At 42.1% G+C, this 26,781-nt stretch overlaps 1 protein-coding gene and 1 long non-coding RNA gene across 4 annotated transcripts in view; one reads left to right on the forward strand and one right to left on the reverse strand.

Moving 5' to 3' along the window:
* Positions 1-26,781, reverse strand: part of SYT1 (synaptotagmin 1) — a 606,041-nt gene that overhangs the window by 12,431 nt on the left and 566,829 nt on the right. The gene's annotated exons all lie outside the window — the stretch shown is intronic.
* The window catches only part of LOC113893336, a 31,852-nt gene continuing 10,852 nt past the window's right edge, over positions 5,782-26,781 (forward strand). Inside the window, exon 1 of the long non-coding RNA XR_003511291.1 lies at positions 5,782-7,616. This is a non-coding gene — a long non-coding RNA (uncharacterized LOC113893336). The remainder of the gene's footprint in view (positions 7,617-26,781) is intronic.

The raw sequence follows: 26,781 nt of genomic DNA on the forward strand, positions 1-26,781 counted from the left end.
AGGTTGTCAGAAGTCCTCTTTTTCAACGTTTGTGCCTGGATTAAATCTTGACTGTCTAAGCCCAACAGCTTATGTACCCAAGGTGGTCACATTTGAGCATCTTCTTTGTCCAGCCATCCAAAGTCTTACATTAATTCTCCAATTTCTCTACTCTTCTTCATTTTCATCCACTCTTTGGCTTGATTTCATAAATGTCCTCTGGTTGAAGTCTTGCCCTTGATTCTGGTCCCTTTGGAGATGGCCCTAATCTCTTGATTAGCTCACTAGCAACTTCTTTGGGAACCTAGACCTTGCTCCTGTCTCCCTAAGTATGGCTGAGACTTCTTAATGGAAATATACCCACGTAACTATGAGATACACCCATGCTTTAAGGACACTCACACTTTTTATAGTAAGGATCGCCTCTTCTGTAAAGTAGAACTCTGCATACTTAAATTTGCTCTGTTTTAGGGACTGGTCCACAAAGCAAATCCTTGTCAGTTTAGTTTCTTAATGGTTTAGAAATCCTGGTCATTGCATGACAAGACATAATTTTATAGAAATGATAAAATAGGCAGTAATGAGACTCCTAGGGATCAAGACCATCCCCATGGAAAAGAAATGCAAAAAAGCAAAATGGCTGTCTGAGGAGGCCTTACAATTAGCTGTGAAAAGAGAAGTGAAAAGCAAAGAAGAAAAGGAAAGATATAAGCATCTGAATGCAGAGTTCCAAAGAATAGCAAGAAGGCATAAGAAAGCCTTCTTTAGCGATCAAAGCAAAGAAATAGAGGAAAACAACAGAATGGGAAAGACTAGAGATCTCTTCAAGAAAATTAGAGATACCAAGGGAACATTTCATGCAAAGATGGGCTCGATAAAGGGCAGAAATGGTATGGACCTAACAGAAGCAGAAGGTATTAAGAAGAGATGGCAAGAATACACAGAAGAACTGTACAAAAAGATCTTCATGACCCAGATAATCACGATGGTGTGATCACTGACCTAGAGCCAGACATCCTGGAATGTGAATTCAAGTGGGCCTTAGAAAGCATCACTACGAACAAAGCTAGTGGAGGTGATGGAATTCCAGTTGAGCTATTTCAAATCCTGAAAGATGATGCTGTGAAAGTGCTGCACTCAGTATGCCAGCAAATTTGGAAAACTCAGCAGTGGCCACAGGACTGGAAAAGGTCAGTTTTCATTCCAATCCCAAAGAAAGGCAATGCCCAAGAATGCTCAAACTACCGCACAGTTGCACTCATCTCACACGCTACTAAAGTAATGCTCAAAATTCTCCAAGCCAGGCATCAGTAATATGTGAACCGTGAACTTCCTGATGTTCAAGCTGGTTTTAGAAAAGGCAGAGGAACCAGAGATCAAATTGCCAACATCCGTTGGATCATGGAAAAAGCAAGAGAATTCCAGAAAAACATCTATTTCTGCTTTCTTGACTATGCCAAAGCCTTTGACTGTGTGGATCACAATAAACTGTAGAAAATTCTGAAAGAGATGGGAATACCAGACCATCTGATCTGCCTCTTGAGAAATTTGTATGCAGGTCAGGAAGCAACAGTTAGAACTGGACATGGAACAACAGACTGGTTCCAAATAGGAAAAGGAGTCCATCAAGGCTGTATATTGTCACCCTGCTTATTTAACTTCTATGCAGAGTACATCATGAGAAACGCTGGACTGGAAGAAACACAAGCTGGAATCAAGATTGCCAGGAGAAATATCCATAACCTCAGATGTGCAGATGACACCACCCTTATGGCAGAAAGTGAAGAGGAACTCAAAAGCCTCTTGATGAAAGGGAAAGTAGAGAGTGAAAAAGTTGCCTTAAAGCTCAACATTCAGAAAACAAAGATCATGGCATCCGGTCCCATCACTTCATGGGAAATAGATGGGGAAAGAGTGGAAACAGTGTCCGACTTTATTTTTTTGGGTTCCAAAATCACTGTAGATGATGACTGCAGCTATGAAATTAAAAGACGCTTATCCTTGGAAGGAAAGTTATGACCAACCTAGATAGCATATTCAAAAGCAGAGACATTACTTTGCAAACAAAGGTCTGTCTAGTCAAGGCTATGGTTTTTCCAGTGGTCCTGTATGGATGTGAGAGTTGGACTGTGAAGAAGGCTGAGCACCAAAGAACAGATGCTTTTGAACTGTGGTGTTGGAGAAGACTCTTGAGAGTCCCTTGGACTGCAAGGAGATCCAACCAGTCCATTCTAAAGGAGATCAGTCCTGAGTGTTCTTTGGAAGGAATGATGCTAAGCTGAAACTCCAGTACTTTGGCCACCTCATTCGAAGAGTTGACTCATTGGAAAAGACTCTGATGCTGGGAGGGATTGGGGGCAGGAGGAGAAGGGGACGACAGAGGATGAGATGGCTGGATGGCATCACTGACTCAATGGACGTGAGTCTGAGTGAACTCCGGGAGTTGGTGATGGATAGGGAGGCCTGGCATGCTGCAATTCATGGGGTCGCAAAGAGTCGGACACGACTGAGTGACTGAACTGAACTGAACTGAACTGAATGAGACTCCCTAACTTTGCCATTGCTCTTGAGTACAAGTACTAGATACCATGCGTGGCATCCAAATATCCATTAGGTTTTTGTAAGCCTGTAAATACCACAGGGGTATAGGCAAGCTACAAAGTTGGGCTGCTGTCCTCAGGAACTCCATATGTCTATGATTACACTGCTTATATTCTGTTCCCGGAACAAGTGCTCATGGAACCCTTCATGATCTAAATACTGACAGCCCTCCTTCAACACCATTTCAATAATCCCTATTGCTATTGAAACAGATGCAAGACTTGGGACAGTTGGCTTTTTATTTGTTTAATTTATCCTAAAAAGGGGGTGGGATCTTTTTGTTTTTCTAACTGTGGTAGAAATGAAGAGCTCTTTTCTGATATCTGTCTAGTCTCTAATAGTATATGTTTCTAACTTTTCAGTGCTAGAAAATGATGAGCTAGCATTAGAAAGAAGGTTCTTCCCGCCCAACGATAAACTGCAGTTACAAAGAGTGCAGATTCATTGCCGCATTTTGGGTGATTTTCAGGTGTATCATCTGGTCTTGTTCTCACTACCGCTACCTTCAGTCACCATTTGTCAGGCTCTCTTTTTGTCTGAAATCAGTCTAACTGAACTCTACCTCCTTCTGTCATAATAGTTGTTGTAACTTGGGAGAATTTTAGAACACTGTAGTAAAATCACCCCCAAACTTTTATATGTTGACAGTCCTCTTTCATATAAAATTTAGGTTTTTTGTTCCTAACAAAAACAATTATAGAAGGCAGAGAGATATTTCCCTCAAAAGATAGCCATATCCTAACCCTCGGAATTTGTTAATATGTCACCTTATATAGCAAAAGAGACTTTGCAAATGTAATTAAGGTTAAGGATCTTGAGATGAGAGGATTGTCTAAGAGGACCCAGTCTAGTCATGTGAGAAAACAGAGGCCCTTTTCTGGTTGTGGTCAGAAAGAAATGTAACAATAGAAGACGGGTGCAGAGACAAACCACACTGCTGGCTTTGGAGATGGGGAAAGGGGCCACCAGCCACAGAATGCAGGTCACCTCTAGAAGCTGGGCATGCACACACTGCATATTTAAAATGGATAGCCAACAGGGACCTGCTGTGCAGCACGTGAAACTCTGCTCGATGTTATGTGGCAGCCTGGATGGGAGGGGAGTCTGGGGGAGAACGGACACACTTGTGTGTCTGGCTGAGCCCCTTCACCACTCACCTGGCAGTGTCACAGCATTCTTAACTGGTTATTCCCCAAGACAAAATAAAAAGGTAAAAAAAAAAAGTTGGAAAAGGCAATGGATTCTTGCCTAAAAGGAACACAATTCTGCTGACACCTTGATTTTAGTCAAGTGAGACCTGTGTCAGACTTCTACAGAGCTATATAAACAAGTATTATTTTTAAAATTAACTTTGTGATTGTTTATCTTGGTAGCAACAGAAAAGTAATACAGCAACCAAAATTGAAGAGATAATTCTGTTGTTTATCTAGCATGGTTTGAGGATGAGAGTTTAATTTAAATAGATCTAGAAAATAATATTTTGGAAAAAACTGATATTCTTTCCAATCTCCTAAAAATTATTACACTGTTATTCAAAGCAAAATCTTTCAAAAATTTGCTTTTTTTGATTAAAATGTTAACATATAGCATGAAATCAAAAGATAATATTTATGTACAGGTGTTTTAGGGTTCTAGGTAAAATTAGTGAAAATGAAATGCTAGCTGAGAATAATTTTTAAAGTAAGATCCATTGCAAGGTTTAATATAATAATCTTCCTTTATATCTGTAGAGTGCGTGAAGGTGATATATGTACAGGCTTCCCTGGTGGCTCAGATGGTAAAGAATCTGCCTGCAGGGCAGGAGACTCAGGTTTGATCCCTGGGTTGGGAAGACCCTCAGCAGAAGGGAATGGCTACCCAATCTAGTATTCTTGCCTAGAGAATTCCATGGACAGAAGATCCTGGCAGGCTACAGTCCATGGGGTTTCAAAGAGTTGGACACGACTAAGTGACTAACACTTTCATATAAAACATGTACAATATACACAACATATATGTAACACACAAACATAACATATATATAAACATATTACATATATATGATAAATTATATAATCTCCTTTAATCCGTACAACAATCCCAGTGAAAAAACTGGGGCTTAGAAAGGCTGATTTTTTTTTCCCCAAGAATGTATACCAAGGTCTTCAGACACTGAACCTGCTGCTCTGTGTGATATTTGGAGAAATAAGTTAGCATCCTGTTTATAAGTACAGACCCTGGAGCTAAACTAACTTGAATCTTGGCTGTGCTACCAGCTGTGTAGTTTGGGCAAGTTATTTAAGCTCTTTATTCCATAGTTCCTTCACCTTAAAGTGGTGAGACTGGTCATACCTCGCTCAGAGAATTGTGAAGATTAAATTGAGTTTCTCTTTTGAAAGTTCTTCAGAATGTACTTGGCACATATTTTATTAATTATTCATATTTATTATATTGTTGTGAAAGGACTGACATCTAAGTCAGCATCTGTGTGTCAGACCCTCCCCCAAATCACTTTGTAGAACTGGTGGCCACCATTAGCAAATGGGAAAAAGTCATTCCAAGCTGACCCTAGTGCCAGATTTATTTCTGGAAAGAACACCCACGCTGAGCAACTGGTTCATTACTGAAGAATTTACTTCTGTATAAGATGAAAGAGAAGGAGTTTCTTTCTTTTCTACCTGCAGAGATGGTCTTGAGGTGTGTGATGGGAAATGAACCCAACATCCAATATTCCACATCCTCCTGTTCCTGAAGTCAAGACATCAAATGACTCAGAGCTGAGAAGGTGATCTGGAGAGTTCTACCTGCAGTCTTATTACTGTGGTTCTAGGATAGTGTGAAACAAAACTGTGATTTATGGACCTTTCTTTCCAGATATTGAGCTAATGTGGGTATACTTGGACATATTATGTATGGAGAATCTACTTTCCTGATGCTGCTCGAAATGAGGAAACAGAGAAAAGGAGGCCCTCAGCTTTGAGATTTGTTGTTGGAAATACGGTAATATCCGTTGGTTGTTGGAGAGAGGTAGTGTCTATACCTCCACTCATAATTTTTCTGTGAATTCCTTTTCATTGTGAGAAAAAAATATAGTCTGATTTCTTTCTTCTGCTTCCACCTAGTCTCCAAACTCCTGCATTCTTTTTTCCACTCTTTCCAATCTAGAGCGAAGGATAGGAAATCACGTTAAAGTTACAGTGAGAGGATTTGCTAAGACACTTATTGTACCTCACCTTGTAGACGGGAGGCTTGCAAGCACTGACTCTGCCAGGTGAAAGGAGTGTTGAGGATCCCAGGATGGTGACCAGATGAATGCTCGTGTCTCATTTCCATTTTCAGGGATGAGGATGAAGACCTCCTTTGATTGGTTAGGTGATTACTCGGTCAGTTTCAGCTTATGAGCAACTCCGAAGGTGGGAGGGTCATTCTCTGCCAGTTGGGAAGCCTCTTCTCATATGATTCGTGGGGCAGACAGCCTATGGTCTGGGGCCAATCTGTCTTTCATGGTTCCTATTCAGGTGTTAATTTTGAGCGGAAGACTTCTCACATATATCTTCACATTAAATGGTAGGAGTCTCCTTTCTGAAGGGTTTATTCCAACAACCAATTCCTAGTAGTCTGATCTGGCCCTGATGCTCCAATATTTAGCTCTAGGTGAAGTGAGCTATCACTACACATAGTCCTTCAGACTTTGCCTCCCATCCCACTCATCTCCATCTGATCCACCCTGGACACACTGAATCTGCCATCCTCTTTTGCTCAGGGAGTAAGAAGAGTGTTGACACATGGACGCCCCTATTTCCTTGCTGTTCCAGATTTCCCTACCATCCACCTTGCTTTACAAAGGCTTGGTTGACTTGATGGCTTTGTCTATGGAAGGGATGAAAATAGGGAGGTTGGGTATGGCAATCAGAAGAAACTCTAGAAGCCCTCACTCTGCCAGGTAATTCTCGATACCGCCTTAGCTGGCATTGTTGTGGACTAAATGTGTGTGCTCCCCAGATTTATATGTTAAAATCCTAACCCCTAAGTGTGATGGTATTAAGAGGTGGGGTCTTTGGGAAGTAGTTAGGTCTTGCGGGTGGAGCCTTATAAGAAGAGTCATGATCTTTCTCTATGCCACATGAAGATAGAGTGAGGGGGCAGTTGTTAACCAGGAAGAGAGCCTTTCCTAAGACCCTGACCACGCTGATCTCTCACTTTAAGTGTCTAGGACTGTGAGTAATGAATGTCTGTGGTTTAAGCCACCAAGTCGGTAGTATTCTGTCATAGCAGCCCTACCTACCTATCCACCTACCTACTCACCTATCCATCCATCCATCCATCTATCTTCTGTCTCTCTCCAAACTAAAATGACAGTCTTCCCACTAAACTCTCCCTGGGTTCCCTCTGCTTTTTCTCCAGCGTTACTGATCCTTCTTTATTTTCTCCTGTCCCTTCATCTGCCCCAAGATTCTCAAGGACAAATGTTTTCGTTTCAATCACATTTGATATTATTTTAGCACACATTTCATAGGCTTTTTCTCTGTACTCCTTTGCTCAGACACCCTGCAGTCCAACCTTATGCTTTCAATATTACTGCTACCTCAGTAAAACAGAGCTTCTGGCCACAGAGTCTGGCACTGGAATGCAATGTTTTCACCAACACTGGTGTCCCTGGCACAGTTTCAACATGTGGAGATACATTTCCAAAAAAGGATAGAGAGTAACCTTGGAGGAAGACTTTGAAACTCAGTATAAAATTCAGTAAATTGTTTTCCTTCAATTACAGGGACACAACTTGGATGAACTTTGTAGAAACATAAGCGCAGCCCACACACTGTACTATAAGGTCATAACTATAACTACCTCAGCTCTGTGATCCTTGGGACAGACACCTACTGATCTCCTCACCTCCCTGTAGGCCTGTTCTTTCGTCAGGAGTCCAGCCTGATCTGGAGCCATCTTTGATCCCTTCTCCACCTCCCATGAACGCTGGGCCACTGGGTGCTGCCCGTTTGCCTTCATCTGGTCACTCTCGTTGGTTCTGTCTTTCTAAATGTTGCCATACTCTAAAGGTAAGAAATCTAATCTCTCTTGCTACTGTACCTTCAATGTCAGACCAGTCTTCCTATAATTGTTAAAAGGGCATTTGATCCCATTTTAATGATTCTCATTAAAACCCTTTAATGACTTGCCAGTGTAAAAAAGTCATTAAAGATAGAATATCTTTCCATGTGAAAGACAGAAGGCAGGAGGAGAAGGGGATGACAGAGGATGAGATGGTTGGATGGCATCACCGACTCAATGGACCTGAGTTTGAGCAAGCTCCAGGAGATAATAAAGGACAGGGAGACCTGGCGTGCTGCAGTCCATGGGGTCACAAAGAGTTGGACATGACTGAGCAACTCAACAACAGCAGCAGCAATGTAAAACGAATTCCAAACTCGATCGTGGCATTCACAGCCCCATCCTGACTTCCATAAACCCTGTGCTGCTCTCCTGGTCGATACTTACTCTTTGTCACAGAGAATTGAAAATGCTCTGTCTTTGAACTGCCGGTCCTTCAACCTGGAATGCCCTTTCTTTCTCTTCCCCTTGTAAATGTGATTTAAAAGTCACCTCTTCCCTGAAGATTTTATTGATGATTTTCTCAGTCAGAACCTTCAGATAAACCTTTCTTTGCCTGGCAGCATTTTCTTTTGTACTGTTGCAAAGCATGCATCTCTTTCTTTTCGATATTGGAGGACTTCTGTAGTAACCCAGTAACACAAAAACAGTGTTTTTGTGGGGAAATGTGTTTTGAATTCAGAACTACTGGCTTCAGGATGAACTTTGAGGAGACTGTCTCCTTGTAAGAAGGGGGCTCTTTCCATTACTACTCCATACTCGAATGCCCATGAACATGGTCACCCCCTTCTTCCTTCAGGCAGTTCTAATGTCAAATTATGCTAACTTCATAGAAATACAATTGGAAAACAGCTGGCTGTAAGCAATGATCCTTTTGTGTGAGATATAAAGGAGCCACTAAAAGCTTTTTGCATTTACAATGAGAACTGGAAAGCAGCAGTTCAAAGCGGAATAATGCAAGACGCCTGCAGTTTTCATCTTGACAATTTTGCATAATTATACTGTCTTCTTTCTTAACGACTACAGCGACTGTGGGCCCTTGTAACCACGGCCTTTCCATTTCAACCAGAGACTTGATAAGAAATACCCTCATTTCAGCTGTTTTGTTCAATCCCTTCTGAGCCAGTACCCAGCTTCTCAGTAACTGTAGGTATCATTCCTTTTATCTTTTTCCTCTGCTGTGGATAATGCTCAGTACATTTCAACGCACAACGTTGGAAGAGGAAAGTAGCGCATTTATCAAGTACGGTCTCAAATTTCAAGTGACTGAAAACTCATTTCAAAATGGTGTAAATTGTAAAGGTAGCTTATTGACTTATATGATGGAAAAGTCCAAAAGTAAGACTGTGTGGCAAAGATTAATTGTCCCCTAAATCCTTTTCCCCCTTCTTTAAGTTTTTTAAATTAAAAAAGTTATTTTTAATTGAAGGACAATTGCTTTACAATATTGTGTTCGTTTCTGCCATACAGCAACATGAATCACGTGTATGTCCCCTCCCTCTAGAATCAGCCATAGGTACCTGTATGTCCCCTCCCTCCCGATCCCGCACCTCTAGGCGGTCACAGAGCCCTGGATTGAGTTCCCTGGGTCATAGAGCAAGCTCCCATTGGCAATCTATTTTACATATGGTACTGTATATGTTTGGAGAAGGCAATGGCACCCCACTCCAGTACTCTTGCCTGGAAAATCCTATGGACGGAGGGGCCTGGTGGGCTGCAATCCGTGGGGTCGCTAAGAGTCGGACACGACTGAGCGACTTGACTTTCCCTTTTCACTTTCATGCATTGGAGAAGGAATTGGCAACCCACTCCAGTGTTCTTGCCTGGAGACTCCCAGGGACGGGGGAGCCTAGTGGGCTGCCGTCTATGGAGTCGCACAGAGTCGGACATGACTGAAGCAACTTAGCAGCAGCAGCAGCATATATGTTTACTCTCTCCATTCATCCCACTGTCTAATTTTTTTTTACTTTGCATTTTTTAAAACAGATGTATGAAGTTTATTTATTTATTTTTGGTCATGTGATGTGGCTTGTGGGATGTTAGTTCCCCAACCAGGGGTTGAACCCATGCCCATAGCAGTGAAAGCATGGTCCTAACCACTGGACTGCCAGGGAACTCCCTCTGCTTCCTTTTTCATCAATAACTCTTTCATCTGCTGCTGCTGCTGCTAAGTCACTTCAGTCGTGTCCAACTCTGTGTGACCCCATAGTCAGCAGCCCACCAGGCTTCCCCATCCCTGGGATTCTCCAGGCAAGAACACTGAAGTGGGTTGCCATTTCCTTCTCCAATGCATGAAAGTGAAAAGTGAAAGTGAAGTCGCTCAGTCATGTCCGACTCTGTGTGACCGCATGGACTTCAGCCTACCAGGCTCCTCCGTCCATGGGATTTTCCAGTCAAGAGTACTGGAGTAGGGTGCCATTGCCTTCTCCAACTCTTTCATCAATAACTCCTTTTTCATCAATAAACTCTTAATTTTACTGAGGCACCATTTCACCCAGCTAGAAATATTTCTCCCAGCCTCTCTTACAACACAGTATGGTCCACCTAACTAACTTTTGGCTATTGGAAGGTGAATGGAAGTGATATATCTCAACTCCATAGCATATCTTTGAAACAGTGGCTCTCAGTGGGGAGCTATTTCATCCTCCAGACATTTTGCAAAATGTCTGGAGGATGAATTTACAACATTTTGCAAAAATGGAGACACTTTAGATTCTCATAACTTGGGGGACGATACAGGCATCCCCCAAGTGGGTGGGTCAAGGTCAGGGATTCTGCTAAACATCCTACAATGTACAGAACAGCTCTTAACAGTAAAGAATCACAACCTCCTAAATATCATTAGGGCTAAAATTGATAAACCCTGCCTTAAAGTAGGACTTCCCTGGTGGCTCAGATGGTAAAGAATCTGCCTGCAATGTGGGAGGGAAGACCCCCTGGAGCAGGAATAGGCAACCCACTCCAGTAGTTTTTCCTGGAGAATTCCATGGACAGAGGAGCCTGGCGGGCTTTAACATAAGGTTCATGCCCTCCACTTTTCTTTTTTTTTTTTCTTGCATCTGGAACATGGGTGTGACAGGAGGGCAGTGACCTCGCTTTTACCTTGCAATGTAAAGACAGTAGGCGGTTGGGGGACAGGACAAGATAGGAAGATCTTGGGCCCCTAAGTGACCTCACAGCCCAGATCTGCCCACTAATCTCACCCACCCACCCAACTGTGGACATGAGGGTGATGAGGAGCTTCAAAGAGCAGTCCCATCGTTTGGAGGCCCTGTGTGGTGGGATCCCTTTGGTACAGCAGTTCCATCTGCTCCCTGCTTAATGCTCCTGACTCCAGCAGGATCAGGGTCCCCGGTTCGCTTGTGTCTCTACCGTTTTCTACAGACTCCTCTGAGAGTTCCACGTGGGCCTCCTCGAGATACCCTAGGCTCTTCTCTTAAGGGTATAAATGACAGTACCAGCTTCAAGTCTCATATCACCACACGATACCATCCGAGAGGAAGAGTCTGCATCAGAATTTCCAGGAAAAGCCCCAAGTTCACTCTGATTGGACAAATACAGATGACCCTATGTTAACCCCTGTGGTGAACATATCACAGTGTGATGAGCTAGGCTAGCTTGGTCCTGAGCATCTGTCTATCCCCAAACCAATCAAGAGGTCCAGGTATCCTACCTTTGGTGTTGGGGGTAGGTGCAACTCTAGTCTAAGCCCAGCGTTAAGTATAGAAGAATATGGTGGTTCCTCAAACAGGAGTTAGAAGGCTCTTACCAAGAATGACGAGAATAGAAATCGGAGGCAACCAACCAATGTTTATTGAGTTTTTCCTAGGGTCTTGAGGATTCCATCTGTGTCTAAACTTGAAAGTGTGCATATGCTTATTTTCAGAGAGATACCCCTTCCCACTTGAGATCAAACTCCTAGGAATGAGCCCATTAAGCACTTGTATAAAGCGGTCCATGACATGAAGCTTATTTTATTTTCCCCTAGAGGAAGGCAGAAAAGTATATGTTTGTGTGTCTTACAATAGACAGATAAATCTAATTATCATTGTATTAAAAAAATAAAGTAGTCCAGCAGTATCAGAGACAGCAGAGTTAAAACATGGCAGATTTAGGATTTAGAGTTTCTCTGCCAACGGCAGCTTTTTCTTGTACGCTGATGGAGTCTTTTATCAGTAAGCCAATCATTAAGCAGTATACAAATAATTAAATAGTAATAGGGTTCACAGAACAGACAATTTCCATTCCCATCACTGGCAGTTACAACACATTTACTTGAGGGAGGTCTTTATAAATAATTTACAAGTACTTAGAGAAGACTACACGGAAGAATTTAGATGGCTTTATAGTTTAAAATGCTCCCTGTAATGGTATAGTAAGGATGCAGCATTAAAAATATATTCTGGGAAAATTTTCCTTCTGAGCCCACAATTTAAAAATGAATTTACATTAGTTAAGTGCAGTGTTTGCTAGAAGAATACAACATTACATAAGTGACTGCCACAAAGGAAAGCAGCCTCATTTTAGTGAGACATCATAAAATGGCAAAGGCTGGTTTAGTTCGTTAACGGTGGCAGAGTGCTCTGAGGAGACAAAAACATAAGTGCAAAATGCTGTTGTTGTGAATTCAATGGAAAGCATTTCTGCTTGTGAAAGAGGAAGCCTCTGAATTCCAACAATCACTTCTGTTGTTGCCAGAACGGACTGTGTGTGACTGCCAGCTTCTTGACTAAAGGTGTAGGAATGCATGTGCGAGACCTATGGAACAGGACCTAGGGAAGGAAGATTTCCCGGACACGGCGTGCTTACGGGCGTAAGAGAACAGTGTGAGGGTCAGGTCCACCCTTGGTGGAGCAAGGGCTTCACTGTGTTTGCAAAACTCAAATCTTTCCTGTTCAGTGCTGAAGGTAAAATTCTTCATCTATAATTCAACACTCTTCTTCCTGAACTTTGGAAAATCTTTCGGGAAGGGCAAACACATGAGAATAGGAATGGTAGTAATTATGTTCGATTCTTTCTGGATGACTACAGAGAGTTTCATGGAATGACCAAGTATTAACTTTATGAGCCGGTTCAAAAAACAAAAACAGCCAAAGGATTCGGCAAAACAAACAAAATTGCAAACAGCAAATTTGACTTGCCTTTTTTTTTTTTGACATTTGAGCTTAGCCTCTTATTTATGCCAGATGAAAGATCACTAGTAAGATACTTTTTTTTTTTTTCTCCTTCCTTCCTTTCCTTTCTTTTTACAATTATTAGACATTTCTACTAGATGAAATAACATTGGTAACACTGTTACTGGATAACATTGCTAAGATTTTTAAGCACATGTATTATGATATGACAATAAATGGATGCTACTCCTTAACACATAGAGAAGGTTTCCAGGTAGCTCAGTTGTGTCCAACTCTTTGGGACCCCATGGACTGTAGCCTACCAGGCTCCTCCCTCCATGGATTCTCCAGGCTCAGCCTGAGTTCAAAATACAAACAACGAGAGAACAGAGCTGCTCTTACACGTGCTGTGGCAGCAGGGCTGCGCTCTGTGGCAGGACCACGTGAGGCTCACCCAGTTCTCAGATGGCTCAGTTGGAATGGATTTCACCCTCATTAACTCCCCATTCCTTGCATGCACTTGCTTTAAAATATCTACGTGTCTTCTAGACATTCTGTTGTCCAAACATTAGAAGGTTTATGGATCGAGATTGTCTGGGATAATGGAGGGAGAGACTTGGAAATGTTCCCATGGAGAGTGGAGGAATTTCTCTCCGTGGCCTCACTTTGAACTACTTCCAGAACCTGTCAAGGGCCTGGGTCTATCTCCGAGGGAGTGGAGGCATGGTCCCTATGTTTTCTTCACTGGAAGCTGCCTCACCGCTTCTTTTTCTGCTTGAAAAAGGAAATGCATTCATGATCTCTACAAGGTTTCTTTCTCCTTCCTGCTCCCTCCTGCTTTTAAGTGACATTGTTAGCCTGTGGGCCTGGATGAACAAGGTGGCTTTCTTTCATCTCTTCTAGAGAAAGAGATACTGTTTTTAAAGACTCATAATATTGTTGATAACTCATGCTTTCCACCACTGTTTGAAGATTTTACTGTATGAATAACGCATGCCCTAGTTTTAAAAGACACAAAACTTTGAGCACCCTGGTTAGCTCTCGTTATTAAGTTTCTTTGTATGAATGTTGATTTCCTTTATCCTTCCAGAGAGATATTTCATTTTGGTTCATTGATGGCCAAATATGGTTCTGTTTTCTAAAGCTGTGACACTGTTTGAAATAAGCGGGTGCTTTGCACGTCAAGAAGATAAGTAGCTTTGCAAGGGAGATCAACTTCTATGTTGGTAATCTGGTTTTCTTACAATATTGTAGGAAGAAAATAAAAATAAACTATGACCTCAATATTATATTGCATATACGAAAATGACACGGAGTAATATAATTCTGTGGTGATTTTTACTGCTTTTTATGAAGCAAATTTGTGATTAAAGTCAATCACTGCATCTCAGTATTTCAGATCTCAGTAAAAACTCATTATAATGTTATTGTACACACTGAGTTCTTTGGAATTGACATCATCTAGGATACTTCATCCCTAATCATGGAGAAATTAGAGTTGGGGCCTTTGAGTTAGTCAGATTCTTAATACAGAAAGTTTGGTTTCTGTGGGTTGGTTTAATTCTTTTCAAGATTCCAGAGCCATACACTAAATGGCCACAGAGATGGCCCAGAGGTATAAATGTTAGGGTGACTATTTTCCCCACATTTTCCATTTTCTTGAATCACAGATATTCTGTAGGCTGACATCTTTCACTTTGATGACTTTCGGTTTAACATAAGTGGTTATTTTGGTTTTTTTCTTGACATTATTCCTTAGCTCTGTGGTATCGAATTCATTCACTTATTCATTTATCTGTTCATTTATTCACTCGGCTGCTCAGTTTCTCACTTACTGAGCCCACTAGTGTACCAGGCACTCATCTTTTAGCCAGTGTCCTGTTCAATCCTGTACTCTCATGCCTGGCACGGAGCCTGGCACATGGTAAGAATCCAGTAACATTTGCTAAATGATTGCATCAGTCAGTGAGGTATAAACACCTGTTGAGCAACTCTCAGGGAACAGGGTGTGCGCATACAGAAAACTATAGAACCCAGTTAAGAGCTCACAGTTAGTTAGAAAGGGAAGGCAGAAATTCCTGAAGAGTTTAAATCAACTCATAGCTTCTGTAGTAGGAGAGATAGTGTAAGACGGTATATGTTTTCTTGCTAAATGATTCGTATGGCGATGACTGTGAGAGGAGTTCAGAGCAGATGGACATCCTTCACTTGGTTGAAAACGCTTGGTTTGAATTCAAAGCTCTACACTCAGGGCATCCAAACAAGTGTCATAAAGAGAGAAGCCACCTTTAGTCCTAAAAATCAGCAGCTCTTATGTCCTCTTTTCCTTCCGCCTCCGCATATAGATGTACAATTTCACAAAACGCCAATACAGTGGTATTTGGATGGTGTTTATGCTCGTGTAGAGAAGCAAAAAGGCACTGGATGGATTGTCTTTCTTTGAACTTATTTTTTTTTCCTTGGCCTTTTCTAGTCTTTCTGAGCACAGTGGAATTTCATGGTTACCCTAATGTGATTTTCATAAACAGGCAATCCGTACATCTTAAGATGGTTTAAATGAAATGGAATTTTGTATGATATGCAGAATTCTACAAATAGCAGGATGCATATATACCTGCTTGTAACGTTTGCAGGGTTGAGGTTAAAACTACAAACGCAAGTGCATGTACCGCGTGTCTAAAGTGTTACATGTTGTGAAGTGAAGTGAAAGTGTTAGTCGCTTAGTTGTGTCTGATTCTTTGTGATGCCATAGGCTGTAGTCCGCCAGGCTCCTCTCTCCATGGGATTCTCCAGGCTAGAATACTGGAGTGGGTTGCCACTCCCTTCTCGAGGGGATCTTCCCGACCCAGGGATTGAACCAGGGTCTCCTGCTTTGCAGGTAGATTCGTTACCATCTGAGTCAGCAGGGAAGCCCAAGTGTTGTAAATTAAGATGCAAACTGTTAAAATACGTAGTTTCTATTCTCATATATTGACAAATAAATGTCGATAATAACCAGGCAATCCAGCTTTAAATCAAGAATTCTGAACCCTGGGGCTCAGCAGTGGAAAGAGCCTTCTTTTCCCCTCACTAAACTCCCATGGACACCCTAAGAAATTTCATATATACTTATGAGGACACCCCAGCCTGCATGTCCCGGTGTCATTCAGCAGCCCCCGAAGGCTGCTCCTCAGCCATGGGGCGTGTACCTGCCTTCAGGTGGCACCCAGAGCTTGGTCCACAGCGGAGTGCTGGCTGCACCCTGAGGGGCACATGTTCTGCTGGTCTTGAGGACCTTTTGGGGCTGCGCTGGTTCTCTGCTGCTATACGTGCTCTCCCTGGCTTCTGTGGGCAGGGGCTCCACTCTGTCGTGCTTAGTGGGCTTCTCGCTGTGGAGCACAGGCTCTGGGCACAGGGGCTCAGTAGTTGTGGCTCATGGGCTTAGCTGCCCCGTGGTTTGCAGGATCTTCCCAAACCAGGGAATGAACCTGTGTCCCCTGCGTTGGCAGGTGGATTCTTAACCACTGGACCGCCAGAGAAGTCCTTAGGGACTCTATTCCCTGGAAGAGTAGGGAGAGGAGGACCAGCGTGGGTCCTCTAAACTCTGGGTTCCAGGATAAGGTTCCTTCTTGTCCACATCTAAGGTCTGTGTTGCATATTCTTTCCAATTCTTAAAAAGCTCTTGGGCACTGTACTATTCACTCTTTATATTTTACATAAAAAAGCTCATTTATTCTCTGTGACCATCCTGAGAGATGTTTCATCACCTCCATTTTACAGCCAAGGAACCTGAAACTAAGTGATGGGACCATGGTCAGACACTTAATATTAGTGATCATAGAAACCCTGATATTAGTGATCATAGAAACCCTGTGGCTTTAAACATTCATCCTAATCTAGCATTCATAAACTCCATCAGTTTTAGACTCCATACATTGTATAAGGAAGGACGATTAAAACACGACCTAACTCCTTATATGGTTTTCAATCCAGTATTATAGTGTAACTTACATGTTCACATGTCTTAACTAGACTAACAGGCCCTGAATGATCTGGCTAATCTCTACCCCTCCATTTTCATGTCTCAGGATACCACCCCCCACACCTGCTGTTCCAGCCACACGGCCCTTTCTGCATCTTGAATACGCTGTGTTTCATGCACTTTTGGGACCGCATGCCTCCTCTTCATGCCCCTACCCTATATCTCTGTAAGCTCAGCTCTAGATCATGTCTTCACAGGAACTCTTTGACTCTCCATTTCAAAGCACTCAAAGCATTCTCCTTTTATAATCCTCATCAAGGATGACTATCATCCATGAAAAGGATGGCAAATGAGACTCAGTGAAAACAGTCGATTTATCCAACAGCCTTTCCCCTGAGTTTCTCATCAGAAATACTCTCCCAGGTGCTGCTCCAGACTGGATAGAATTTGACAGCTGAAATACCTGTAGTGAGCTAATCTCACAATTTGCCTTGGATCACCGGCATTCTGGGCATGAGCTTTCTTAGAGCAGAGGGTATAAAGTCATGACCTCTTTTTGGAGAAAGCTATTCCATATCATTCTTCAGAAGGTTATACCCTGTTTGTAAAGCAAGTTTATCTAGCAAAAGGCGGTGAAATATGGTTTTTCCCTTGGATGACCACCTGTGGTATGGATGAGGTTAGAACATGCTGTTCTCATTCCTCCCAGTTTGGTGTCAGGGTGGGAAGGATGATGAGGGTTAAATGCTAAGAACTGTCATCTCTAGGAGTGAAGATCAGAGAGCGAATATTCTAAAGGAAGTTTGTGATTTGCCTTGAAAGTGCATCCAAGGGAATGCAGAGTGAATTAATTTAGTGGAATTGTCAACCAGAGTGAGAGGTCTGCTCTTGAATCTTGAAAATATTTGGATGCTTTGGATACAAGCTTAGTTTCAAAAGGGTTAATCCTTACCCACCAGCGCAGGGTATGCAGATACTTCCAACAACTCCCAACTTGTTACTTTGTCTGAAGACCATTTTAAAGGGACAGTTAAATATCTTTGTTGAATACATGAATAAGAGGGCAGACGTTATGTTCTAAGATCATTTATGGGCTCTGATTTAAATGGAAAATCTCTCTGTGTTTTTGATACCTCTTTTAGGACATGGCATAAATGAGTCATAGGCCATCTGCCAATGAGTAACATTAATGCTTTTTAGGTAAAACCATTCCTAACAACTGTTAGATGGAGAAGTCTTACAAGATCAACTTGAATACATAATGCTAGACTTTAGGAGTTAAAATTTAGCTAAGGAATTATTCATTAAAATATCAGTGTATTTACCTCTTAAAAATATTGAAAGAGAGTTAGATTTAGTCAAATGAAAGAAAATGTTGTCACGTTGGTATTTTCAACGTGGCAGTCAGAACAGTCCAAAGAATTTAGTTAGGTAACTTATATGAATTTAATATTTGCCTTCCATTCAGGGTGATGTGACTTCAGGCTAAGGATGAGTCTATGTACAGAAATTGAAAATAAGGCCTGAATGAGTCAACTGACCTTGACTCAAGATCTTTTCTGAAAACAGACTCACTGCATATTGCTTTAAAAAAGCGAGATTCCTATGTAATCTTGCTGAAGGCCATTGTGAACATGAACAGATGAAAACTGAGTTGGAGTGTAAAAAGGTTTTGGACATTCTTAGAGGGCAAATTACAGGATGAGTGAGGCTTATTGAACATTTGTTATGTGTCCAGTGCTTGGCAAGATGATCTGAAAAGATGGTGAGAAATATGGACACATTGCTATCACCTTGGAGGAAGTTACAATGAATGAGAGTTTTCATCTGAAAACATAAGAACAAATATTAAATTTGGAAATTTAGGTCTACTGGTCCTATCTTCGATAATGCTTGGTTTATGTTATGCTGTTTTTTCCCTGCATCTTTGAAAGGTTTAATATTTATCACTGTAATTTTTAAGGTCCATATTAAAGTAGTATGAAAAATTTATCAAAAAAAGGCATTAATGGACAGGTAGGCAGAGGAACCAGAGATCAAATTGCCAACATCCGCTGGATCATGGAAAAAGCAAGAGAGTTCCAGAAAAACATCTATCTCTGCTTTATTGACTATGCCAAAGCCTTTGACTGTGTGGATCACAATAAACTGTGGGAAATTCTGAGAGAGACGGGAATACCAGACCACCTGACCTGCTTCTTGAGAAACCTATATGCAGGTCATGAGGCAACAGTTAGAACTGGACATGGAACAACAGGCTGGTTCCAAATAGGAAAAGGAGTATGTCAAGGCTGTATACTGTCACCCTGCTTATTTAACTTATATGCAGAGTACATCATGAGAAACGCTGGGCTGGAAGAAACACAAGCTGGAATCAAGATTGCTGGGAGAAATATCAATAACCTCAGATATGCAGATGACACCACCCTTATGGCAGAAAGTGAAGAGGAACTAAAAAGCCTCTTGATGAAAGTGAAAGAGGAGAGTGAAAAAGTTGGCTTAAAGCTCAACATTCAGAAAACAAAGATCATGGCATCTGGTCCCATCACTTCATGGGAAATAGATGGGGAAAGAGTGGAAACAGTGTCAGACTTTATTTTTCTGGGCTCCAAAATCACTGCAGATGGTCACTGCAGCCATGAAATTAAAAGACGCTTACACCTTGGAAGGAAAGTTAGGACCAACCTGCTGCTGCTGCTAAGTCGCTTCTGTCGTGTCCGACTCTGTGCAACCCCACAGACGGCAGCCCACCAGGCTCCTCTGTCCCTGGGATTCTCCAGGCAAGAACACTGGAGTGGGTTGCCATTTCCTCCTCCAATGTATGAAAGTGAAAGGTCAAAGTGAAGTCGCTCGGTCGTGTCCGACTCCTAGCGACCCCATGGACTGAAGCCTACCAGGCTCCTCGTCCAAGGGATTTTCCAGGCAAGAGTACTGGAGTGGGGTGCCATTGACCAACCTAGATAGCATATTAAAAAGCAGAGAGATTACTTTGCCAACAATGGTCCATCTAGTCAAGGCTATGGTTTTTCCAGTGGTCATGTATGGGTGTGAAATTTGGACTGTGAAGAAAGCTGAGCACCGAAGAATTGATGCTTTTGAACTGTGGTGTTGGAGAAAACTCTTGAGAGTCCCTTGGACTGCAGGGAGATCCAACCAGTCCATTCTAAAGGAGATCAGCGTTGGGTGTTCTTTGGAAGGAATGATGCTAAAGCTGAAACTCCAGTACTTTGGCCACCTCATGCGAAGGGTTGACTCACTGGAAAAGACTCTGATGCTGGGAGGGGTTGGGGGCAGGAGGAGAAGGGGACGACAGAGGATGAGATGGCTGGATGGCATCACTGACCTGATGGATGTGAGTTTGAGTGAACTCCAGGAGTTGGTGATGGACAGGGAGGCCTGGCATGCTGCGATTCATGGGGTCGCAAAAAGTCAGACACGACTGAGCGACTGAACTGAACTGAAGCATTGATGGACAGTGCAATGATTAATGAAAAACATTTAAACTTAAAAAGTCTATAATCACAAACATTAGTTTCATGGAAAAATGGGAAACCAAATAGAGTTTAGAGCGTGGATTTTGTGGCATATTTCTGAGCAAATCAAAACAACAGCTATCAAGTTTATTCGGGAAGTTGATTAATGGTCAATCAACTAGTTTGTAAAAATCAGTCCTTACCAACCAGCTGTCAGCCACACTCCAGCACCCCTAGAAAATCCTCAAAAAACAGAGCCCAGGGAAGAAAAAGAAACTGGGCAAATGGAAGCTATGATAACACTGCAGAGAAATCAATAGAAGCATGTCCATGCATTTCAAATTGTAGCAAGAGGGGAGATGTCTATATGCTTATTCCTCCTGTTGGGTTTACTTCCTTCTTTGCTCTTAAAGTGCTTAAGGACAACTGTCATTCCACATACACCTTTGCAAATCCTTATTACAGATAAAACCACACCACACACACACCCACCCACATCATTTCACATCTACAACATTTGTTTGTAAAGGCACTTTCAGGAAAAGAGCATCATTCCTTTGTAACGCTCTCTCTATGGTTATTTGTTTTCTGGCAATGCAGAAATTCCCCTAAATAGGTCATCATAATACTGATAATCATCTCCAAGGTAACCAGCTTTCAAGGCAACTGGCTGAGAATTACATTTCTGGTTGGGGGAAATTACATTAGAGGCATGATAGTGACACAAGAAGATGCAATCTAGTGCCATTCAAATTCCATTCTAAGTACAGCATTTATCAAGTATTTTCTCCATAGTCTGAATTAAGTGTTTTATTTGGGAGACATTTGTAGGTAATGCACAACCTCTTACTGTATACAATAAAAAGCATAAATGTTTGGTTATTTCTTCATTTAGGTTTGGCAAATAGATAGCTTTAGACACTTGGATTTTCTCATGCTGACCCAGGGCCCATACTTAGTAGAAGTCTAGAGACAGGTTTATTCTGACTTCCTGTCTCTGTCTGCTACGATTTGTGTAGGCCTTTGATATACTAAGAGGAGAGATTGGATTCTTATGGCATTGTGCAAGAAAAATCTTGAGCATAAGGTATGAAATTGAAGAACTCTTCTGACAAATGTGTTTCCTAGATATGAAGGAATCCATTTTTTAGTGTCCAGGGTAAGACTAACTCAAGTTCAAGTCCTTGAATGTTTTACAGCGAAGAGGAGCTGGCGCACCACCCAACCAAACCACTTCAGCTCGATGTTGTTTTTATCTGAGCCTTAAAATACTTGGATGATTATGAGGAAGGAGCTATTCATGGCAATCTTATATTTGCAGATCACAGGTAGAGTATTTAATTAGAGTAAAAAAGAAAAAGTTGAGGCCTCCAGCTGAATGCAATAGAGTGAAAACAGAGCATGGACTCATCCCTTCTTTCTCTCACAACTGAAAAAGTGAATGCTGGACGGATTTCTCTGGTGGTCCGGTGGTTAAGAACCTGCCTTGTGGTGCAGGGAACGCAGGTTCGACCCCTGGTCGGGGGAACTAATATCCCACATGCTGCAGAGTGGCGGGGCCCATGAGCCACGACTAAGACCCAACACAGCCAAAAACAAATAGTTTTTAAAAAGTGAGTTTCAACTCTAAGAAACACTAGTTTCATCCTCCCCAAAATAAACCAGCTGCCAAATTAGGGTGAGGAGCGCCACCTAATAGTATGGACACGGAAAACAAAGCAAAGTGTGCGTGTACACACGCCTGCAAAATGCAGGCCAAGGAAAGAGAGATTCTGGAGCAACGCAGGGTAGCTCCTAACCTTGACCTACCTCCCTGCCGCTCTGAAGCTTCACTGGCAAATTCGATGAATCGTAAGCCTTCATTATTGCCCTCAAATCTAGAGAAAGTCGAGCTGAGTTACTATTCTTATTTTTTCTCCTCTTTTGACTGAGGGGTAGGGGAATGGCTATTAGGCAGAAGTGGGCAAGTTCTTTTGGATAGCACATTATATCAGTCAAGATACTACAACGAATATAAACTCAAGAGAAAGAGAATTTTTCTCTCACTTGTTCCCAGTGCCTGGATTAGAATAATGCCTGGCAGAGAAGATGTAATCAATGTGTCAAATGATTGTGGGGAAAAAAAAAAAAAAATCCCAGTGTTCCCCTTTAGGGTGGATATGAGTCCTGGTTGTAGAGAGGGGTTCAAACAGTTCAAAACTCCTATCAAATTCCGGAGGAGAGAGGAGAATCCAGGAGTTCTAATTCACACAAATGCCATGCAGCTTTCACAGGGCCTCCCTTTCCCTTCCGTCTACAGGAAAGTGAGTGGTATTCAATAACCAAGTTCTCAAACCACAGCTCAGTGGGGAAATAAATCAGAGTCCATGGAAACGGAGTCAAGGAGAAGTCATGTACTCTAGATCAGAACAAAGAGAAGCTCTGGATAGAACAAGATAGGGGGAACAAAACTGCAGTAAATATCCAGACGTGCTAAGGCAACGCTCCCAGATAAAAACAAACAAAACTAATCAACCCTTAAGAGAAAGGAACCTGGCATGCAGAGGAATGATAAAACCCCCACTCTTAAAGAAAACATAATCCAAAGCACAAAACAGAATTCCTCAGAAGGGCTTTGTGCTATGAATCAAGTTAATGAGAACATGCACTCAGAAAAATATGAACTCAAAGATGGGATGATAGAGCAACAGGAAAGCTACAGAATTACAAAGGTTGAGGACAAAAACAGTATTATACACAATAAATAAAGATGATATGACAAGGAATGAAATAAACATGGCTGCAAAAAAGATCAGTGACCTGGAAGAAAGGCTTATAAATAAATACAAGGGGAGCAAAAGAATTAGAAGTAATAGATCGGAGTTCCAAAGCACTTAACATAATTGAGGATCCCTGAAAAAGAGCCTCCAGTAAATGCAACAGGAAAAGAATTTGCAAATATCATACAAGGAAGTATCACTGAAGACAAACCCACAGATTGAAAGTGTATACCACATTCTCGGACATATTGATAACAGAATGTTTAACATTGCAAGCATATTCCTGAACAAATAATTGAAATTCAAGAACACAGACATTCCTCAGGCATTGAAGCGGAAAAAACAAAAGTCACAGACAAGGAAGCAAAAATTAGGCTGCCCTCAACGATCTCCACAATACATTCAACACAGAAGCAATGTGTATGCCAACCAACACGTCAAGACATATTCTATCGTGAAAGAATGTCAGTCAAGGATAACAGGCAATTGGGTCTCATGAATTTCTGGTTTCAGTGATTTGGGATGATGGGGTAGCCAACCTTAGAATATCTATCCTTGCATCTTCCGAAGTGTGTCTTCTGAATTCTAATCCTGTCACGTGTTTCATGAGAAAGGGAGCTGCAGTCAGACCACTGAGAAACGCAGAGCCTTTGTCAGTCTCGCCTTAGAGATTTATAATAAAGTGTGAGAGTGTTAGTTGGTCAGTCATGTCCTACTCTTGGCAACTCCACGGACTGTAGCCCACCAGGCTCCTCTGTCCATGGAATTCTCCAGGCAAGAATACTGGAGTGGGTTGCCATTTCCCTCTCTAGGGGATCTTCCCGACCTAGGGATCCAACTCAGGTTTCCCCACATTGCAGGCAGGTTCTTTACCATCTGAGCCACCAGGCAAACCCAGAGATTTATAATACACATCAGCAAATAAATGACTCTAAGAAATTTCTGCATTAGAGAAACCTGATTTTCCTTTAAAAAAACATTCTGTAACCCAACATTTTTACTGACATAAATTTTACTCCCCAGAACATCTAATAACATCTTGCTGAAAGAGATCCCATTTGGAGAAATTTTGATCTATGATAATGGAGGGGGAAAAGATTTAATAACTCAAAACCGTAGCCAATCCAAAGCAAACCATATTTATTTGCCTACTTTCCCCCTTAAAAACAGTAATACAATTTTATCATTCATTCATTCATTCATTTTAAAGTATTGAAATTTAAAAATCCAGGTACAGGAAGAAAAAAATACTGCCAGCAGAGGGGTGACAGTCAGACCACTTTGAAAGTTCTAATAATAAACTCTCTCCTAAAGCAGCCATTTTCAATCTTTAAGTACAGCTCAATTTCACATCTGCTTTGTGGAAAGGAATGCATCTCTGAAGGCTGCGTTCCCACTATGGAACTCTGGACGTGGCAGGACTAGCTCAGTACAAGTGAGAGACATTCGAGGAGATGTACTGAATCTGAACACTTTTTTTCTTCCTTTGGGAACTAAGAACGATGTAACTAAGAAGGCAAAGGAGTACACATCTTCTATTGGAGAAGAAAGACAAAGCCACTGCTGCTTTGCAATACTTTCCCCTACTTCTCAGTAATTTTCCAATTTACATAAACAGTTTCTGACAGTGTGCAGTGCCTTCTAATTAGGTTATATACGGCTGCTGGAGAATGGTTGGAAGACTTTGCTGTCTATTCACATCCTCTCTTATGCCACTTTGAACTGGAACAAGTATTTATATTCAAGTCTGAGTTGTCTCTATTTCCCTCCCATCCTATTAGGAGAGAGATAGGTGCCGGAATGTGGAGTGAAAGGTGGGAGGAAGCTTTCGGGTTTCAGATAGTGTTATATATGTCTGTACTTGTAAGATATCACCAGGGAGCTGATGAAGATAAGAGAGCAGGTTAAGGAGTAACTAACTTAGAGAAGGTCAAAGGATTTCAAGGACTGAAGGAAGGGACCCACTAACTGGAATGCTGCAGAAACAACAGGAATCATCAGGATAGGCTGCCCCCTGCAGGACATTTAGGGAATAACACACCAGTTAAAATTAAAATGTTAAACAAAATCAGTGTTGACAAAATGTGTTCTGGTTGGGGTGTTATTTGGTAATCTCTAGAGCCGTCTATGCGGTTGCACAGAGTCGAACACGACTGAAGTGACTTAGCAGCAGCAGCAGCAGAAAAGTTGAAGAGGTACATTCCCTAAATCCCAGAAATCTCACTCTTACGTAAACATCCTAGAGATATTCGTCCATTTTTGTATCAGGAGACATGTATAGGAGTGCTCCCTGTTGCACTGTTTGTGACAGTAAGAAATTGGAAACAACCCAGATGCTCATTAACAGCAAAGTGTAAATCTTAATAGGAGTATACTCCTACCATGGAATGCTGTACAGCAATTTAAAGGTAGCAAGTTTACATTAATCAATATGAATACATCTGAATAATATAATTTGCATACATTCCTGCATGCTGCTGCTGCTGCTGCTAAGTCGCTTCAGTCATGTCCGACTCTGTGTGACCCCATAGATGGCAGCCCACCAGGCTCCCCCGTCCCTGGGATTCTCCAGGCAAGAACACTGGAATGGGTTGCCATTTCCTTCTCCAGTGCATGAAAGTGAGAAGTCAAAGTGAAGTCGCTCAGTCGTGTCCGACTCTTTACGACCCCATCCACGGACTGCAGCCTACCAGGCTCCTCCGTCCATGGGATTTCCCAGGCAAGAGTACTGGAGTGGGGTGCCATTGCCATTCCTGCATAAGGATACATAATATGACGTGTGTGTATTAGTCTCTCAGTCATGTCTGACTCTTTGTGACCCCATGGACTGTAGACCACCAAGCTCCTCTGTCCATGGAATTCTCCAGGCAACAATAGTGGAGCAGGTAGCCATTCCCTTCTCCAGGGGATCTTCCCGACCCAGGGATCCAACCCCGGTCTCCCGCATTGCAGGCAGATTCTTTACCGTCTGAGCCACCAGGGAAGCCCATGTAATATGATACCGTTTATATATATATAAAGTTTGAAAACACATGAAATACATAGAGTATGATGTCATTTATATAACTGAAGACATGCAAAAACAAAACTGTATGTGTAATAAAAACATACTCAAGAATAATGAACATAAAACATGAGACTAGGCTGAGAATCACAAACATCAAATTTAAGAAATTTGATTAACAGTTACCTCTGAGGACAGAAAGGGAGCAGAAGGACCAGAAAGGGTGCCCGAGGTGGGGTGACTATATGTGCTAAGCTTGGTTTCTCTTGTGTACTGCGTATGTAAGTATTCATTGTATTATACTTAACATTGTAAGGCCTGAAATATTTCATAAGAACAACCGAGGACCTCTGATCCAGATTTGACTAAGATGTCTGCGGTCCCTGCCCTGAGGGCCCTTTCACATTTGGTAGCATGACAATGGCACCCCACCCAGTACTCTTGCCTGGATAATCCCATGGATGGAGGAGCCTGGTAGACTGTAGTCCATGTGGTCTCTAGGAGTTGGACACGACTGAGAGACTTCACTTTCACTTTTCACTTTCATGCATTGGAGAAGGAAATGGCAACCCACTCCAGTGTTCTTGCCTGGAGAATCCCAGGGGCGGGGGAGGCTGGTGGGCTGCCGTCTATGGGGTCACACAGAGTCGGACACAACTGAAGTGACTTAGCAGCCGCAGCAGCAGCAACATGACTGCCAACACTGAGCCAGTCTGTGCTTACAAAGGTAACTGAATCCCACCTGAGGTGCCCCATGTTACCTTCAGACGCAACCCATGTGACCCCACCTGACTTGCCCGTC

The sequence above is a fragment of the Bos indicus x Bos taurus genome, chromosome 5 (genome assembly GCF_003369695.1).
Source record: "Bos indicus x Bos taurus breed Angus x Brahman F1 hybrid chromosome 5, Bos_hybrid_MaternalHap_v2.0, whole genome shotgun sequence".
In the NCBI taxonomy this organism is placed as follows: Eukaryota; Metazoa; Chordata; class Mammalia; order Artiodactyla; family Bovidae; genus Bos; species Bos indicus x Bos taurus.